Genomic DNA, 20,424 nt, shown 5'->3' with positions numbered 1-20,424 from the left:
TTGTCAGATTTACAACCTGTTCTTCAGCATTTCAGTGAGTACCTAAATGTTCAACACTCAATAAATCTGTGAAACTGTGCTGTGAGTGGCTACAGTCAACTAAAATGCATTGAACAGAATCATTAGTTAAAATGTTAAATAAATGACAGCCACAAGTTTCAGAAACTGGTCAGCGATTACTAGTTTGAGAAACATTTGGCATACACTATACAGTATTTTGAATTTTCTGCTTAGATGAACTCATAGAAGAAATATTTAAAGTAGCAGGATACTGAGTGTCACTGGAGAGCCTGACCTAAAGTTGGAAAGCCTTTTGTTTAGAAAACTAATCTATAGTTCATAACTGATCTGCAGGTTCTATCTCTAGATATCTTATGTACCCATGCAGCTTTGTCTAAAAGTTAAACAAGTACAGTTAGACTAACATTGCCTGTAAGGTCAAGTTAGAAAGAATCAAGGTTTTATTTTCTTAATTGAACTGTTTTTAGTATATTATAGAGTGAATTATCAGAAAGTAAGACAAGATCACATGTACAGAGAATTAAGATGATGCAAAGAAATGCAAAATGGGATAAAGACCACACAATATATACCAAAAACAACGTGCATAGGCTAACATTTTTGTAGGAGCAAGCACTTTTTTTAATAAACAATTCAATCTTTTTAATGGAATCATTAAAAATGAAGCCAGGAAGCTGGGTGCTTCCAACTAAGTTGTGACGATCCTTTGTAATATGTCAAAAATTTAATTTGGTCTGTACTTGTATTCAACTCGGGAAGCTGTTCATTAGTTCCTGTTATGGTTTTCCTAATAAATATCAGATGAAATTTATGGTCACACATTGATTTTTCAGGTGTAGAGCCAATCTCCCCCCTGACTGGGTTTGGGGGTTATTTAGCAACTTCAGCCTATTTTCAAAGAGTAGAATTTGGGCTGGCAGTTTAGGTTTAGAAATATCACACACAAAACTTCCCAACAACTATAAACAAGTGCATGATTTTCTACTATGAAGTATATAATTTGAAGAACTCCATGATGTCTTTGAAAAGTTACACTGGGGTGGTCAGTCAGTGTAATATTAAATTTATTTTTTCTTTCTTCTTCTGTGGTTAGTAGAGCAGATTGAATTTCTATACAGGCTTTCTCTCTTCCAAAACAGACACATCAATGTTATTTCCCCTCATTTCTTTCCTGAAAAGCAGTAACAAAAGCCAGAAACAAAAAGGCTTGTAATATAAATTATAACACAAGAAAATATTTAACAGATTGCACTGATATAATTTCAGAAAGAAAAGAGATATTCCCAAACCTTGTAATTTTTATTGCTGCAGCACACACATTTTTCCAGTACGTATTTATTTGTGCATATGTGAAATGCAGGTCTATCTGAAGCACAGGAAGGAAGAATAAATTTAACCATGTTCATTCTCAATTAACACTCACATTTTACCACACTAAAGATCTCCAATAACATCTCTGGACTACCCAGTACCTGCTCCAGGCACTGATAAACTAATCTGCAGTCACATCTTGCATTTCCAGAGCAATCAAATGCTTAACTGGAAATTACTTTTTCTTCATGTCACTCCAGTCTTCAGAAAGGGCAAGAAGGAGAACCCAGGGAACTACAGGCCCATGAGCCTCACATCCATCCCTGGAAAGGTGATGGAACAGCTAATGCTGGAGGTCACCATTAAGCAACTGGAGGAAAAGAAGGTTATCAGGAGTAGTCAGCATGTATTCATGACTGGTAGATCATGCTTGACCAATTCGATAGCTTTGTACAATGGCATGACTGGCTAGGTAGATGAGGGGAGAGCAGTGGATGTTGTCTACCTCGACTTCAGCAAGGCTTTTGACACTGTCTCCCATAATGTCCTCCTAGGGAAGCTCAGGGAGTGTGGGCTGGATGAGTGGTCAGTGAGGTGGATTGAGAACTGACTGAATGGCAGAGCTCAGAGTGTTGTCAGCAGCAGAACTGAGTCTAGTTGGAGGCCTGTAACTAGTAGTGTCCCCCAGGGGTCAGTACTGGGCCCAGTCTTGTTTAACTTCTGCATCAATGACCTGGATGACGAGTTAGAATGTACCCTCAGCAAGTCTGCTGATAACACAAGAGTGGGAGGAGTGGCTGATACACAAGAAGGCTGTGCTGCCATTCAGCTAAACCTGGACAGGAGGCAGAGTTGGGCAGAGAGGAACCTGATGAAGTTCAACAAGGGCAAGTGCAGGGTCCTGCCCCTGGAGAGGAACAACCCAACGCACTTTATGACTTCCTCCTTGAAGAATATCCAGCCTACCTGGACCCTGTTGCCCCTCAGGAGTCTCTCCCAGGGGACCCTCTCAACCAGCGTCCTGAACCAGCCAAAGTCTGCCCTCTGAAAGTCCACGGTGGTGGTTTTGTTGGCCCCCCTCTTTACTTCACCTTGAACTGAGAACTCTGTCATTTCATGGTCACTAAGCCCAAGACAGCCTGCAACCACCACATCTCCCACCAGTCCTTCTCTGTCAGTAAACAGCAGGTATAATGAGCCACCTCCCGCAGTAGGCTCCCTTACCAGCTGCGTCAGGTAGTTATCTTCCACATGCTCCAGGAACTTCCTAGACTGTTTCCTCCATGCTCTGTTGTATTTCCAGCAGATGTCCAGTAAGTTCAAGTCCCCCATGAGAACAAGGGCTAGCGATTGTGAGACTTCTGCCAGCCTCTTGTAGAAAACTTCATCTACTTCTTCATCCTGGTTAGGTGGTCGATAACAGACTCCCAGCAGGATGTCCACCTTGTTGGCTTTCCCCCTCATCTTTATCCATAAGCTTTTGACCTTGTCATCATAATCGTCGAGCTCTATACAATCGAAGCAGTCCCTAATGTACAGAGCCACCCCACCGTCTCTCTTTCCTCGCCTATCCCTTCTGAAGAGCTTATAAGTATCCACCGCAGCACTCCAGTCATGAGGGTCATCCCACCATGTTTCTGTGATGGCGACCAAGTCACAGCTGTCCTGCTGGCTTCCAGCTCCTCCTGTTTATTGCCCGTGCTGCGTGCGTTGGTGCAGATGCACTTGAGCTGGACTATCGATCTCGCCCCCAACCCCAGCATGCCACACCTGGGCTCATCTCTAGTGAGCCTGGTTATATCCACTTCCCTCTTTAAACCCAGTTTAAAGCTTTCTCAATGAGCCTCACCAACTCACGGGCAAGAACCCTTTTTTCCCTTTGAGACAGCTCGACTCCATCTGTCGCCAGCAGGCTAGGTGCAATGTAAACCTCCCCAGGATCAAAGAAACCAAAATTCGACCAATGACACCAGTCTCTGAGCCACCTACTAATCAGGTGAGTTTTCCTGTCCCTTTTGGTATTCTTCCCTGCCACTGCTAGGATTGAGGAAAATACCACCTGTGCTCCTGACCCTTCAACCAGTCGCCCCAGTGCCCTGAAGTCTCTTTTGATGGCCTTGGGACTTCTCTCCATGATCTCATCACTGCCAACCTGCACTACCAACAGCGAGTAATAATCAGAGGGCTGCACCAAACCAAGCAGCTTCCCAGCAACTTCCCCAACCCAGGTCCCAGAGAGGCTGCAGACTTCCCTGTGGGATGGGTCCGGTTGGCATATTGGGCCCTCTGTTCCCTTCAGAAGGGAATTGCCTATGACAATCACCCTCCTTTTTTTCTTAACGGGGGCAGTCATAATACATGGGGCTGACCAACTCGTCCTAGGCAACCCCCTGGATGGACCTTCACCCACCTCTTCATTTGCCTGGCCCTCACATTCCAGAGCCCTGTATCTGTTGCTTGAGGGCAAATGGGGAGTGAGGGAGGCCAGAAGGGGATTCACCTGCTGCCTCAAACAGGGACCTGTTTCCATCCCCCCCTGTCCCTTAGGTCCCCTCTTTCTGCTTGGTGGCAAGAGGGTAGGGGGTTCTCTGCTTTTCGTGGAGCCACCTCCTGCTGCCTTGGGCTCAGGGAGGGCAGGGTGCAGCTCCACCAGTCGATCTCCCTCCCACACTCCCTGATGCTCCTCAACCTCTCCACTTCCTCTTTCAGCTCTGCCACCAGACTGAGCAGATCATTCACCTGGTCTCACCGAACACAGCTGTTGACTCTGCTGTCCTCTGGTACGAGTGCCAGGCTCAGGCACTCCCTGCAGCCAAAGACCTGTATAGCTGTGTGTTTGTGGGACCTCTGTCTGGGTCCCCAGGCTCCTTCTGGTGATGGCTTTCACGCGAGTGAAAACCACGGCTGGAATGTCTCCTGAGAAGGCGATGTCCACTAGTCGGGTTGCCAGGAGGGGGACTGCTCCCTGCCCGCACGCCTTCCCCACACGCCCTGCCCATGCCAACTGCCGCGCCGCACCCTCACTGCCGGCCCCGTTTGCCTGTTTTGCTGCCTTGCCACTGCAGTTTTGACACTTCAGGAAGGGTCCCTCGGAGCGAGCCTCCACTCCAAAGCCTTTTGCCTTCAGTGGATTTTCCAAAATAGTAACACAACTTAAAAAAATATTTGAAAAACTGAAAGGGATCATGAAGTCATTTAGAAAGCAGATTGGAACAAAAATTACATAACACCGTGCATGAACCCAAGAGTCTCATGAATGTGGCACTCTGATTTTTCAGATGCTATTAGACATTTTGATACTTACAAATTAACCAGGAGGTCAGTTTGATTTACTTGCAAAATATTTTTTCCTATTTCTGTTTTTCCACTTAATTTTTTTTTTTTTTGTGGAATGTCACTTTACTTTAAAAGACAGTCTTTCTCTCCTAATAGACAAGAGCTTTTGGTTTATGTGTTCCTTTTCCATAAAAGAGGGTATGACTCAAAGCAGTACTGAAACTTCAGTACACTGAAGTGTGGGTAAGGAATTTCTTCAACAATATGAAGAAAACTCATAATAGAAGGAGGAACTGACATCATGCCCAAAATGCATGCCTTCAACTACATGTAGTTTTCCCATTAATGTTAAAAAAAATGCTACTACTTTAGTGTGAAAATAAAGTACTTATTATCTCACTGGAGGCCCCACGTCAGCAGAGACATCAACAGTATCTGCTATCAACTGAACCGTAGTGAAAGCCAACTGTAAGAAATAACAGATATTTAGACCAGAAAGAGACTGCTTGAACTGTGGCCTAAAAAAGTTTTGCCAGCTCTTGCTCCGCTTTACAAGTTTACAGCAAACATTTTATACAAGCTACTAAGACGACAATTCTCCATTAGGTCCTTGTCAATTGAATTAACTAAAGTTAGTGTCATCATTGCTACTGAAACCAGAAGAGAACAAGTTACTTTAAACAAGAATACACAGTCCTAATTTATGTGAAATTGAAAGCACAGCAGAAGACCTCCTTCTTGGCACTTACAGGTACTTGTCAAGAAGACCAAAGCCATTCTGAGACACATTTTTCCTCCTATTTCAGCTAAATTCTGGTCTGAGAGATTAAATAGATTGGGTTTCAGAAGGACTTGCAGACCAACCATTGAAATAGCAAACAGGTCAGGAAATGTAAACTTCCACAGCCCTTGTTACTTCCTCATTGCTGGTACCAAAATTTGGTTACCATCAAAGGGGAAAAAAAAAAAAAAAAAAAAACAACAACAACAACAAAAATAAACACTTGTTCATAGTCAAGAAATACTGAATTTCTTAGAGGAAAGCCGGTTTTTGAAAAAAAGCCTGCACATTATGAATGTAAAACTGGGTGGTGCTCAGACATACCTGAACTTAAGCTCACAGTTTAAAATTTATGTATTTTGATATAGTGCAGCATTAAATAAACCTTTATATTATTCCAGCAGTTGCTACTGAATATAGTTTTCTTCACAAATCCTTCTCTGTAGGAGGTTTATCTAAATAAAGATCATCTAGAAGTTTAGGAAAAAAAATCTATTCCCTTTACTACACTCTTTAACTGCTCCTGAATCTCTGCACATTAGCAGGAAAGCTAAAAATACTGTGTTTCTACTTGATGCTGTGTTGTGCAAGACAACGTATAAAATACTGAAGTCGTTTCAAACCCTTACTGCTGGTATCATTGTTCTGCTAGTAGGGGTACTCTCGAGGTTACAATGATTTTTGTGTTTTAGTTATGATCTTATACATGACTAATATTATTAGAACTAGGTGTATTATAGTCAGAAGCATCAAATAAGTATCCTGAATTCTGTGCAATTATTAACTCAGGAGTATAATAACCACTTAGTGATCCACCACTGTCTGACAAAACAGTGGAAATACAACAGAAAGTGTTCTAAAAATAAACACATACAAAGATCACATAGCATACCTGGTTGACCCCATCTCCATTCAGCTTAATGCTGTTGAAGAGCGAGACACTTGAAACAAGTCTTTTGAAAACGATTCTCTGCGTTCAGTCACTACACAAGGAAATTAAATCACAGCCTTGATTTTCACTTTAGTGTTGTGCTCATGACCTGCCATGCCACAGCTATACATACCTCTGCTATAGAGAGTCGACAGATGCATAGGGAAAAAAAGGCTGCTAGACAAATAACATGACCTTAAACTTTTGGTGTTAACTTTACCAAGAACTAATGAATCCAATGTTGCTTTTCATTGAACTAGCTAGTATACATGGAGGTCAGGGGAGACATTCTTGTCGTGAAAGCGCTGAAGGTTAAACAGTAAGCAAACTATGTCCCAAACCTTGTAAAGAAAGATTGATTAGTCCAAAACCTAACACATTATCCTTTGTAGGATGGATTTAGTTTCTCCCTGCTTTTTACAGAGCAGGAGTGCTTCCACATGTCAGTATAGATAGTTTCCCTTCCCTCCACTTCCCATAGAGCAGGGCTGCAATGCAAATGAATTAAATAGCAGTGCAGTTTAAGTATAAATTGAACTGCAAAAAGGAGGCAGGATACAGTGAAGTACATCAGAATAGATAGAAACCATTTTATTGTTGTACATGTTAAGTATTGAAAGGATATTTTTTGGTAAATGACAGTCAAAGCTTTCCCCTAGATGGAGGGTGAGGAAGATAAAGCTTAGCATTTTTCTCTTCATAATGCTCAGTAAGGAACTTGCATTCCAAATAAATCTAAGACTTACTGCAGCAGGCAATCTGCATTCAGTTATGTGGTTTCCTTTGAAGCCTCTGTATCAAGTTTCTAAGCAGCTGCAGTGTGCTGCAACTCAAGGAAGGGAAAACTACTCATCTTATCAAGACTGATGTCTCTCAGACCACTGAATTCCTCGGTTTCATGAGTACAACTTACATCAAACACACCGTAGATCTTCTTTTAGAGGAGAAGAATGATTTAAGCAGTTCTCTGTTAAGAAGTTTGGAATATTAGCTGCCTGATAGCCAGGAACCTGTCTGCTGATTAGCAACAGCTTGGGGGGGAAATATTTAAGGATTTATTCTACTACAAGAAATAATCTCTACTGAACACATATCTGGGCTGAAAATGTGCCATGTCCGTCTTTTTACTACATTCCTAGTTCTGTTGAAGGACTTCAAACACAATCTTCCCAAATTTTATGTCAATGAGAGTCAAGATTTGTAGATCTTAAATGCATTTCTTCTTGCAAGGTTTCAGAACCTGCAGTTATCTTCATATCTGTACATCAGTATTAAAGTTATCTTTCCTTTCTCTTTGCCCCTTAAATTTAGCTAGCAGCCAGTGGACACTAGAAATTGGGATGGTGATTCTGTAGGGGATCCGTCCATCTCCATATCACTATGAATGCAGTAACACTATTTCACATCCCTATATCCCTTCTCAGGTTATTCTTTTCTGGACATTTTACTTCTCAGATAAAAATCACAAACCATCCCTGGAGTATATTCCCTGCTCAGCTTCTTAAGGAACAATAGATCATCACAAAGTCACTTACTCAGTTGTGCAGGACAAAAATATGTATTAAGGCCTCAGGTCTGACAAATATTATTTGTATCAGGACTTGAAATACTTCATGAGGAAATATAAGACTTCTTGTCACCACCTCTTTGCATTTAAGGATCAGTCTCTCATACCATTTAGAATGATGAGGATAATCAATGCAGAAGACAAGGCAGCAGTGTGCAGTGATTCAAAACAAAGTGGGAGGAGTCTTGAAAATACTGAAGTGTAAAGACAAAAAAAAACAAACCAAAAAACACCCAAAACCCCCAATACTACCCACAAAAACATCCCAAACACTTTGATATGTAAGTTTTCTAAATAGCCTACTGGATACATTTCCAGACACTCTTTAGTTGACTGAACAATTATTTTTTTTATCTGACCTCATAAGTGTTTGACATAGCTTGCCTCTTGCACTATATTTTATTTCTCTCACAATGGACTTTATGTCAACGTACATGCCTCTTGCAGGAACAATTTTAGTGAATAGTACACTGGGTCTTGTTTTGTTTAGATGAAGAGCCTCCAAATATCCCATTCTGGCAGATTCTTGGCAAGGAAGGTGTCCCCTCCCCAAGTTATGCCCAAATAAACAAGCTATAGGGTGACCTTCAAAAAAAAATGCCAGTGTAACATCTTCTGTCCACCCATAGAAGCTACGAATCTCTTACAGTGATGTAGCTGGTAGTGCATATCCTTTTTCAGGATTGGGTCCTATTAATAGGTTTAACAGGTTTTTCAGCAAAATCTCTTCATCAGAACAACAAGACCTTGAGCATCACTTATTTCCTTCTTAAATGAAGAGATATTAAAGAAATTATAGGCATCTCTGCTGTTATCATTTCAGCCCACATACAGGTAGAGTTTCCCTGCTTATTTTTTTTGCTTCATGTATCTTGGATATATACAGCCAACATATCGAGGCATCTTTGAGAACAATAATCTACTCAGTGTCCCAGAAGAGCAGCATGGTCTATTGGAAAGTGTACTGGTCTGTGCCCCAGGGACTAAGACTTTATTTTTGTGTGTGCACTGTCCTTTCAACATCTGTCAAAAAAAATCAGTCCATCCTCCCTCAGCCTCATTACTTCTATAAAAGGAAGGGATAATCTTTTAAAAAGTTTTGAGGTTAACAATTGAAAAATGCAGCCCGTTAACTACCCAGGGCTAACTACCTGTTCCTCTAGTCTCCAAAACAGCCAAGTATTCCTGAATCTTAGTATTTTCCTCCTCTAGCCATATAAGCTTTTGCAGTTATGGTGCACCCTAGTCATAGGGTCACAGGTTTAAAATTTAGAATTTTTGCCCTCTCAAAGCAGGAGAGGAAAATAATTCCTTTGGTGACCAGGGAGCCCAGGGAGGTTGTGGAGTCTCCTTCTCTGGAGATATTCAAGACCCGCCTGGACAAGGTCCTGTGCAGCCTGCTGTAGGTGACCCTGCTTTGGCGGGGCGGTTGGACTGGATGACCCACAGAGGTCCCTTCCAACCCCTACTATTCTGTGATTCTGTGATTCTGGGACCTCTTTTTTTGCTGAGTCCTTAAGCAAGTTGATCAGGAAACAAGTGAAACAAATACAGCTCTGACGCATTTCCTCCATCACAAAGACAGGAGTCCTTTAAGATCTGTATTTGCACAATTTTTGTTGTGACACTGGGAGTGGGTGGCCTGATATGGAGTTTTTCCTGGTTGTTTTTAATGTCTCTCTAGTTTAGCTTTATCATGTCTTTCATTTAGAAAATCAAATTGTAAGCTCCATAACTACTTTTTACCAGGACTTTATGTCAAACCTTGCTGTGTGCACAGTAATTATTTCTCCTGTAATAAATCTTTAGGTTTGTACACACGCAGCAGACTACATTTCCAATCAATTCCAAAGACAGCTGATCAATATACAATCCATCAACAACGATGTATGTAATTTCAGAGAGAAGTGTTTAGAATCAGTTTTCTCAACTACAGCAAGCATATAAAGCTATTCTCTTTTACTAAAGCATCACTTTCTCTTCTTAAAATGAATTCAGTAAAGGTGCCACCAGGAGAGTAAGAACTGCACTGATTAAAAGAACAAAGTCTAAATGTTAGAAACAGATTTTCTGAAGGCTTATATGAGCAACAGTAACTTGTTTGTGCCAGAACTACTGAGCGTAATTAATGTAGACCACTGTTTCCCAGTTTACTTACCCAAAGTGTCGGGGCAGAAGTTGTTGTACGATGCAGCTTCTGATCTCGACTGCTGCTGATGAAACATAAAGCTAATTTTCTACTTCCTTTTGCTAGTCCTAAAGACCTTAAAGTGAGGAAATACTTTAGGTAAGGGATTCTATATAAATACAAAAGATCTTACAAGCTGAAATATTTGCTTCCTAGCAAAACAAATTTATCACATGAAGTAATGAGTAGAGCTGAAACAGGATGACATGACTCAAAATCCTTAAGAGCAAAATTTGTCTGTATTCACCTAGAAGGCCGCAGGAATTAAAGCGCAACCAGAAAAGAGTTCCATTCCCATAACATTCTTTGTCATGTCATGACTGTTAACATAACATTCAAGACTTTAGTGTTGAATCACAGAAGTATCATAACAACCTATTTCTATGTAAGACATGCCTCCTACCTGTTGTCAGTCAGAACCTGTTCTCTCCACTCAGAGTTTCTTTCTCTCATTTAATACTGCCAGAAAAAAACAGCTTCACAGTCACACGTGCAAATGCACTTATGATATATAAATGTTCTAAATAACATCTCATTACTAAATGCTCTAATTAACATCTCATTACTAATTTTTCCACTAGTACACTAGGTGACAACTAACTTTTAGGTGAAGGGTGCTTAATTTAGGTTTTGCTATTTTATTACTATTGACGTGATACAGGAAGCAAGTACTCTGCAGGTGACGATTTAACAACAGGAGAAACTTCTAGTTGCCACATAACCCAAAAGACACTCAAGAAATAAAAGCAAAATAATGACATTAAGAATACTTAACCACCCGTTCACTGTGAAGCAGCCATAAATATATCTAGCTCATTCATCCTTCCTATGTAGTGCTACAGAGTTTAGTGGCTTTTCCAGAGTTTCCTCACACTACTGAGATTGCAACAAGTCACCTCATCTACTGAAATTAAGAACTACATAGCTAAGCCATTTTTCAACCTGCCCTAGCGGTATGCAGGTCTGTATCACTTTCCTTTAAGGAATTACCCTCAGCAAGTTTGCTGATGACACAAAACTGAGAGGAGGTGGCAGATACACCAGAAGGCTGTGCTGCCATTCAGCAAGATCTGGACAGGATGGAGAGCTGGGCGCAGAGGAACCTGATGAAGTTCAACACGGGCAAGTGCAGGGTTCTGCACCTGGGGAGGAACCCTATGCACCAGTACAGGCTCAGGGCAGACCTGCTGGAGAGAAGCTCTGTGGAGAGGGACCTGGGTGTCCTGGTGGATGACAGGTTAACCATGAGCCAGCAGTGTGCCCTGATTGCCAAGAAGGCCAATGGTGTCCTAAGGTGCATTAAGAAGAGTGTGCCCAGCAGGTCGAGTCAGACTTTCCTCCCCTTCTACTCTGCCCTAGTGAGGCCCCATCTGGAGTACTGTGTCCAGTTCTGGGATCCCCAGTTCAAGAAAGATGAGGAGCTACTGGAGAGAGTCCAACAGAGGGCTACAAGGATGGTGAGGGGACTGGAGCATCTCTCCTACGAGGAGAGGCCGAGGGAGCTGGGCTTGTTCAGCCTGAAGAAGAGAAGGCTGAGAGGGGACCTTATAAATGCTTATAAATATCTTAAGGGTGAGTGTCAAGAGGATGGGACCAGACCCTTTTCAGTGGTGCCCAGCGACAGGACAAAGGGCAACTGGCACAAACTGAAGCAGAGGAAGTTCCAGCTGAACATGAGGAAGAACTTCTTCCCTCTGAGGGTGACGGAGCACTGGAACAGGCTGCCCAGGGAGGTTGTGGAGTCTACTTCTCTGGAGATATTCAAGATCCGCCTAGACAAGGTCCTGTGCAGCCTGATATAAGTGACCCTGCTTTGGCAGGGGGCTTGGACTAGATGACCCACAGAGGTCCCTTCCAACCTCCAACATTCTGTGATCCTGTGATCCTGTGTAATGTGGACATGCACCAAGTAAGATGTTAGTTTAGGTTTGAGTTGTACTGTAGAGGTATTTAGAAAAGTCAGTACAAGTCTGCTTTCAAAATACAGTTAATTCTGATCATCCCAAGTAAACTGTAATAACTTAGAGATTTGGGAAGAAACACACAAACCAGTCAGTTTAGAGTCCAGGCTAGTTGTCTAGTGTTTCATGAACAGAACAATAACTCCAGATATAATAACAGAGTGTTTTCATAGTCAAGTGATAGTAGAATAAAAGAGAACAATTATATTGAAGTTGTTCATCTTAAGGTAACATAAATTTATTGGTAAGTCAGTTAAGCAGTTTCCAAAGTTTGTTTCAACTGAAAGTGTTAGTCCCCTGGCTGCTGGCAAGTAATGAACTCTTTGGGTATCAGTATACTCTTTTGTGTCAGTACAAATCTACTTGAAGCTTCAACTGAATCACACTTTAGAGTTAGCATTCACTTTCTGAAATGGATACTGTACTTTTTATGAAGATTAATTGTTATTCCTGAGGTTCAATTTCTTACACCAAGTTAAAAGTTCAAAAGAAACATGTTTTACCCAGACTGGGAAGAGAAGAATGCAATATTATACCATTTCCTAAAGGAGAAGAAATACCCCTTCTCTTTTACCTTGACAGTACTGCTAAAACAGCTCTGATTTCCTTTAAAGTTTATGCCTCAGAGGGTAGTAGCACAACCACTCATGGTCATTTTCTATTTAGCTGGCTGGGAAAGATTTTGTAATTATTGTCATTTTTGCGAGTGAAAACTGCTTTGTGAAAAAGCTATTTACAAAACCTTCGCTTCAACTCAAGTTTATAGTCAAAGAAACAGATGATAGTTCCAAACTTGTCTAGTAATCAAAAACCAGATCAAAAAGGGATAACCATTGTACTGTCTGGTTTTTAAATGAGGAACATTATAGAAAAAGGAAAATGCTTCTCAATCATCTTTAACTACTGTTTTGTTTCTCTTTCATTCTTCCCTTCCTTCACCAAACTCAGGGAAGTCAAGTCTTTAGAAGTATACCTATTTTTTATTGTAAGTAACTGGTTAAAGCATATTCCAGAGACAGCTACAGTAGCCATTATGGATAACTCAAATTGTATACACTTGAGAGTCAGATGTTACTCACCAGAGTGGCTCCAAGACATTGACCATATCATCATATAAACCTGAGCATGAACTTTGGAAGGGTCAAGTATGTAAAGCTTCTTTCTCCACCTTCAGACATTTCTCCATTATGCATTTGCTAGAAACGTCAGAAAACACCACTGTTTATATACACAGCAAAAAAGCCTTCTCCCACCCAACACTCCAAGCACCCACTAATATCAGAATTCATAGGGAAAAAAACACCAAAAAACCCACAACAAATACAGATCCGTTATTTCCTCACATCTAAATAAATCCTATCTTGACAATTTTAACTCAAGATTGAGATTCTAAGCTATAACAAATTAAATGGCAATAAATAAAGTGTTCTGCATTATTTACCTGGAAAATAAGAAAGATTTCACATTTTCAACTGTAACTGTATGTTAAAAGAATAAATAACTCATTGCTTCAGTGCCATAATGTACATTTTCCCTCCTAATGCCACATGTTTTAGACATTTGTAATACATGCTTTGTACTCAAACAGCAGATTACTGTACTATCAAGCAATCTTTCAAAGCTGTCCCTAGCCACTAGGCTCCTTAATTTTCCCAAATAAGTGTGACACATTCCAAAATGCTCTTTTAATACTTGAGGCTATTACAAGAGTACTGCATACATTTGTAAATCATAATGTGCTGTATGGATTGTTTGTTTCCTTGCCATGAAACACAGGACTGAAATTATTAAATTCAAGAAATTCTTATGAAAATACCTGTTACTGACAATACCACATGAACACTCAAAGGTTCCAAGACTATATGAAAGCGGTACAGAGGAAACTAAATAGCTTCGCAGAGGAAAAAACAGAGATTGGATGGGTAAGAAGCAAACCAATAAATCTCACAGAAACTAAGAGAAAAAAAAATTAGCATATTATTCAAGGTTTAGCGTAGTACTATATATGTTATAACATACTACATCATAAGGTCATTTTACATAACTTTTCAGACACAGAACAACTTTATTTTCTATTTCCATGGGATTAATTTTTATTAATGAAAGACTTGTGTTTTTTAGATACATGTCCAAGAATTCTCAAATGTTATTTTAATGCATTTGGAGACAATACGCTTAAAGGTGTTGGACAAAATGTCTGTAAGGATTTAGACAGAGATGATACAGCATCAGAAACTGGAAAGGTACTGTGGGATCTTTTAAGACAATTAATTCATATCCAACCAATTTCTACATTCATGGAAGCTGAGAAGCTTCAATTAGAATGCTACATTTGTAATACGAGAACAGTCTTGCTGTATTCTTGTACAAATTACAGTATTACAATAGCATTTTTCACCTTTCTTTGAAGTCTCTACTTGTTCTTAAAAAAAAAAACTTTAGGTTCTTCAACAGAACTGGTCCCCTTTCAACTTAAAAAAAGCCAACAAACTTCTTACCAGGGCTAGTACGAGCTTGCATACTCAGCTTTCCTACACAGCAAACATTTGCTGTGATACCACAGGACAAATTAACTTAGAAACAAGACAGTACAGAATATCACGGACTACAAGAAACTACTCCAGAAGAGTAGACACTACATTATATAATCTTCTTCATAACCTTAACCAACCGTCATCTTAAATATTGTCAGGACTTTGCTGCACAATAGACATTCACACAACCTACTCCCAGTAGAAGGCCCTTTAAATAACTTAGAAGCAATCTCTTTTCTAAATTTATTAATCACCAGGTTATACTAATTTTTCTTCATACAGTATTGCATTGATCATTAACAGTTACTCTCCCCCCCCCCCCCCCCCCCCCCAAGTTACTCCAGTTTTCTGAGGATTCTCATTTGAGAGCAGACTTATCACCCCTTTTCAGCACTGGCTTTAGCTGACCCTGCCACTCTTTGTTTTTCTTAGGAGATGAGTTCTTTCAGTCTATGTTACTGTTCACAGCGATCACTGTTCTTATTACAGCTCAGACAGCCACATCACAGACAAGAAGGTTTCATAACTTATGTTGTGTCAACACCGCCACCTCTATTTCATCTGATACTTGAATTTCTTTTGCCCTTCCTACAGCTGCATCACATGTTGTTTTGGGTTCATCTATCATATTTAGGTCTGTCTTTAATTTAATGACACAAGATGCAAATAAACCGCAGAAATTCAAGAATTATTTTTTAAGTTCATGTTCTTGCCTTTTGTATTATTAAGCACCATTGAACTTCTGTTACAGCCTTGTAGTTCCCCCGAGACACATTATACACTAACAAATACCATAACTACACACCTGTTTTTTTCCTGCAAAGAAAAAAAAAAAAATAAATCCCAGGAGTTATCCTTTAAATTCTGTCATCAACTTCATGCCTACATCCTTCAAGAAAAGTGTTCGTGACCTCGAGTGAATCCACTTCGTACTTACCAGTTTTTCTATTAATTCTTTCCCATCCTTTATGACACCTCATGAAGTGTTATTCACGTCAGTCTATTAGCACTTGCTTTACTTCACATGCTCCCTCCCATCCTGATTAGGTTAGCATGACCTACAGCCAATAAACCTATATTAAATTTGGAACTTATTTTCCATTAACCTTGACAACTTTCCCAAATTTAAGATCGTTGCACCCCCTGTAACAATAACATCCCGTTCCAACAATAAAGCCTATCAGTGTTAAGTTTCATTGCAAAATTAAAAAAAAAAAAAAAAAAAAAATCACCAAAAATCAGCAACCAGATATTTCTAGACATTCTGGAAAACCACAGCATGGATGCTATTTCTACAGCTTTAGAAAATCATCTGGCATTTCAAGTGTTTAACTGCAATTCTGAGTTTATTTTACCTGGAAATGTTGTTGCCTGAGGCTTATAAGGAGACTGTCTCCTGAGATTTCCTCCATGCTCTTCTGAAAACATTCTGAACTCAAGCACTAGTCTCTCAAGATTTTAATAAGTAAACACCTGGTTAAAAGTAGAGGGTATAAGGCGGCCATCATGCATGAATTTTGTCGCTCATTTGCTACTTCAGAACAAAATGAACAGAAATTACTTATAAGGCTGATTGTTATCTACACAGCTGAAGAGGTTTGCAGTGTTAGCTACTGCCTGCCTACAAAGAGTTACGTTTTTGCTTTATGGCAACTATGACACACCAATTTCTTTGTGTTTTCCTAGAGACCTCAGTAACACCCCAAGATGTGGCTTGCTGCAGAGCTTATGAGGTAAGGAAACTAAGAACTGGTAATGTCTGGTTCTGTTTCCCACTGACAATAAGCTCCTGCAGTGGTGCGTGAAATGGATACAGCTGATGCAGCTATTTCTAAACCACTGTTTTCCATAAGGATAAAAATACTTATATCCTCAGTATTCCACTGTGAGATCTCGCAGAGTTTGGAAAGGTTGAACAAATTCTGTATTGCACATACCATAGTTTAGCAAAACAAGTCAGTAATGAAACAGTACAGAGGCAAGTTAATATTATGGGGGTTGCTAAATACTTCTGCACACGCAAAAACCAGGGAGATAGAAGAATTGAAGTTTTCAGGCTTTGTGTCCCCCCCTCTCCTCATCTGCAGCAATTTGCAAAACAACCTCAGTAGAATACTGCAAGCTAAGCAACGTTATGTTTACATAAGAATATCAGGTGGCAGATGACCTGTAAATTCTTGTTACTAATAAGATTAGTAGCGTACTCTTAGTACACAATGCTGTAAGTCTCAGTCAAGACTTTAAGAACATGCAAATCAAATGAACTGCATTTTAAAGTAACATCCCCATTGATACTATCAGAATGGTTTTGCTTATTGTATGTACTTAAAACAAGCACGTGCAACAGTTTTGGGGTATGTGAATGAGCCATAGTTTATAAGTTAAAAAGCATATATCATTAAGAAAAAAGTCATAATCAGGTAAGACTATTGATGTGTTCCTGAAAACATCCATCAGATATCCTTTTTATAGTTACTTCTTTTTATTTATTGCTCGGTCCAGAAATGAAAGTGCCAGGCAAGACAGAAGAGGTAATACTTTCATGCTATCATCCACTGCATACAGGCTGCTTAGCATCAGGTATTTGTTTAATATTCTCTCTTCACAATATTACTGAAAGCTTGCTCTGCTAACCATAATAAAAACTTGATGTTCTAGTTTTCCATTCATTTTATCATAATTTATTTTCTAGAGCAGAAAGTAATAATTTTAAAGAGTCAGAAATTTGTATTTGTTCACTTGTTTTTAAAACCCCAATCGTAATGGCTATTCTAGACTTGAGGGAATGTCTGTTGATAGGTTTCTTAAATATGTAAATGCAGCATGAAAAAATGTAAGTGATGTTGTCTTTTCAGTTACACGCAGCTTGAAAGCCTTGAAGCTCAGCCATCGGGCACCCAAGAAAACCATAGTTCACATAAAGTTCATGCTCTCTAAAGCCTCAAAAGCCTCAGACTACAAATACCTCAGATATGGGCATGCCTTACTACATAACTACCACTCCTGTCCCACTCCTCTTGTTTTCCTTTATGACCTCCCCCCCCCCCATACTTGCCACAGCTTATTCAGTTTTGATGACTAAGGTCTTTAAGGGAGCAGAAACATTCCTTAGCTTGCCACCTCTGATGCCTGGCTTCCTTGGTATGTGCCCAAAAAGAATTAAAAAGGAAAAAAAAGATTACTCTTGTTTGATAATGATCTGGAAATAAGCTACTACAATTTTATTAAATTAAACATGTAGAAGTTTTTCAGCTCTTTTTACAATGGGAAAAACCTTATGTTAGTTTATACATGCTAGCTAGGAAAGGACAATATTCTAATGAAAGCAGATAGTCGGATTTCTTTATATGTCAAGTAAGTGCTTTTGTCCTGTGCAATCTTTAAGACAAGCTACATGTGTAAAATATCACATTACCTTTCTACCCCAAGAATTATATCTCCTTCAGATATCAAGTAACAGAGGTAGATACATGGTTTCTCTTAGAAAAACTGCTGCAGTCATTGACACAAGCATGCTAGTTCATAGTAAAAGTGAATAACATATCCATACTACATGTAATTTAAGAATTTCAATATTCAGGAAACAACTGAAATTAGAACAGGACAGATTTCAAAATCCTATTTTGCCAAGTAATTTTGCATTTAAAAATTCCTATTTCCAAACAAACTTAATTATTTATCATATGGCATATCCTGGTTCACAGAAAGATGACTGTTTGGCAAAGGCCCTAGAAGCTGAAACCAGTCTGGTAGACTGGCTGTAAGCGAGAAAGATGGCCAAATTATCAGGAAACTTGTCTGGCATGTGGTTTAGCTAATGAACCTTCTGGGTCTGTTGTGCCAAACTGGAAAATTTCAATTAAAAAGAAAATTTGCCACGTTGCACCCATCCCACTGTTCCCTCAGATATCAGCCTCAACAAAGGGCAGACAATTCCCAAGAAGGATTTTTTTTTTCCTATGTATAAAGCATTTTCTTTATGATTTCTGTGAATTGGTAGATTTGCATGTGTGAAATTTTCTGCATTCCTTCATAGCGAGGGAAATATGAAGTTTAAGTTCACATCACCTTTTCTGCTAGATAGATGACCTCTGCTTTCAAAATCAGTCAGGCCCTTATATTGCTCATGAATTTGAATTTCAAGCAAAAGATATGTAGCCCTTAATAGTAGTTTTATTAAGTTTCGCAGATATCAGCAAGATTTGAAATGGGAGTCAAGACCTAAATACAAACTGAATATAACATTACGTAGGAATAAAAGTAATAGAACAATAACATTTCTTTCTGAAGGCTGGTCTAAGGAGAAAGTGATGAATAGAAATCACTTATTAACTTCTGCCAAATTCCTCTCCCCTCCCCCCAGAAAACACCATTTTGTTATGTCAGTAGGATTGTACTTATCTCAATAAATTTAATAAATTTACTTTATGACATCTCAGTGATCTCCGTATATCAAACTCCTTTTTTAGTAACACTACCAGACTTCCATCTCCTACTCAAGACAGCATTCAGTCACATCATTACAGCATGACCATGTAATAGTTACGACTCAAACGTTTACAAAGTTTTAAAAAGTTACTGATACTTTGAAGTGAATGATCTTCCTCTACTTAAAAAAGCAGTTGTAACTTCTGACAAAACTGATTCGGTGGTCTTCACACACTCTGTTTTTGATCTCTGGTGTCAGTACTTTCCACATCTCTAAACACAGTTCTTGCTATATACTACATAGTCTTTTTAAGTCAGTTGTTGCTTCACAGTGAAGTCTTGTTCCAAACCTCAGGCCAGAACACTGCTAGTAAGAAATCTAGCAGATAGCACAAGATAAATCTGCACAGATAAGGGATTTTACAAGTGATGACGCATCATTAACCTATGTTTCATGGAACTGTACAATGGTCCATAACAATATTTATCATAAAATGCCTCTGACACCAGAAAGCTTTCAAAAAAAAAAAATCATCTTTCAAGAGGTTTGGAACAGTTTCATATAAATCAGATGTCCCACTCAATTCCAATTAGTGTAGACAAAATATTAATCCCAGACAGTTTCTTTCTCAAATGTAACCTTTCCCAAATCACATCTTGTTTCCGCAAGAGTCCAAACTTCTAAGAAAGCATAAGTGCAGCAGCTCAATGTAATAGACTTCTCGATTAACCATAGTGCATATTTTTCTGACTAGGTAGGTTTGGCAAATACTTCCTAACCTCTGGGGCTAACTATCTGGGCTGCTCAGTTACACCACATCTCAGTGTCTGATTCCTACTGAACAAACGTATCCTTAGAATGAATAATGAATATTTACGTATTTTCAAATGCTCTGATTTTTTTTAAACAGTCTGAATATTCTAATATCATATGACAGTGTAGCTTATTTCTAGAGATTCATTCAATTCCATCACAAATATAATCAGTTTTACTTAGGTAACTAAAGCGTTCAGCCAAGCAGATGGATAGATCTATACTGTTATTTCATAGAATTATAGCTTGGAAAAGACCTCTAAGATCATCAAGTCCAGCCATCCACTCAACACCACCATTCCTACTAAACTACATCCCGCAGTGCCACATCTACAAGTTTTTTAAACACCTCCAGGGATGGGGACTCAACCACCTCCCTGGGCAGCCTATTCCAATGCCTGGCCACTCTTTCAGTACAGAAAGTTTCCCTGATATCTAATCTAAACCTCCCCTGATGCAACTTGAGGCCATTGCCTCTCGTCCTATTGCTAGTTACTTGGGAGAAGAGACCAACACCTGCCTCACTACAACCTGCTTTCAGGTAGCTGTAGAGAGCATTAAGGTCCCCCATCAGCCTCCTCTTCTCCAGTTTAAACAGCCCCAGCTCCCTCA

The 20,424-nt window shown here is 39.5% G+C and overlaps 1 long non-coding RNA gene across 1 annotated transcript in view; it reads right to left on the bottom strand.

The window, feature by feature from the left end:
• Positions 1-20,424, bottom strand: part of LOC142360768 (uncharacterized) — a 45,575-nt gene that overhangs the window by 10,443 nt on the left and 14,708 nt on the right. The window contains exons 3-4 of the long non-coding RNA XR_012763345.1: positions 13,116-13,232; positions 10,046-10,151 (exon numbers count right to left, since the gene is read on the bottom strand). This is a non-coding gene — a long non-coding RNA (uncharacterized LOC142360768). The remainder of the gene's footprint in view (positions 1-10,045; positions 10,152-13,115; positions 13,233-20,424) is intronic.

This window comes from Opisthocomus hoazin, chromosome 3, assembly GCF_030867145.1.
Source record: "Opisthocomus hoazin isolate bOpiHoa1 chromosome 3, bOpiHoa1.hap1, whole genome shotgun sequence".
NCBI lineage: Eukaryota > Metazoa > Chordata > Aves > Opisthocomiformes > Opisthocomidae > Opisthocomus > Opisthocomus hoazin.
The sequence above is the reverse complement of the archived record's forward strand: the minus strand, read 5'-3'. Positions and strand labels throughout refer to the sequence as shown.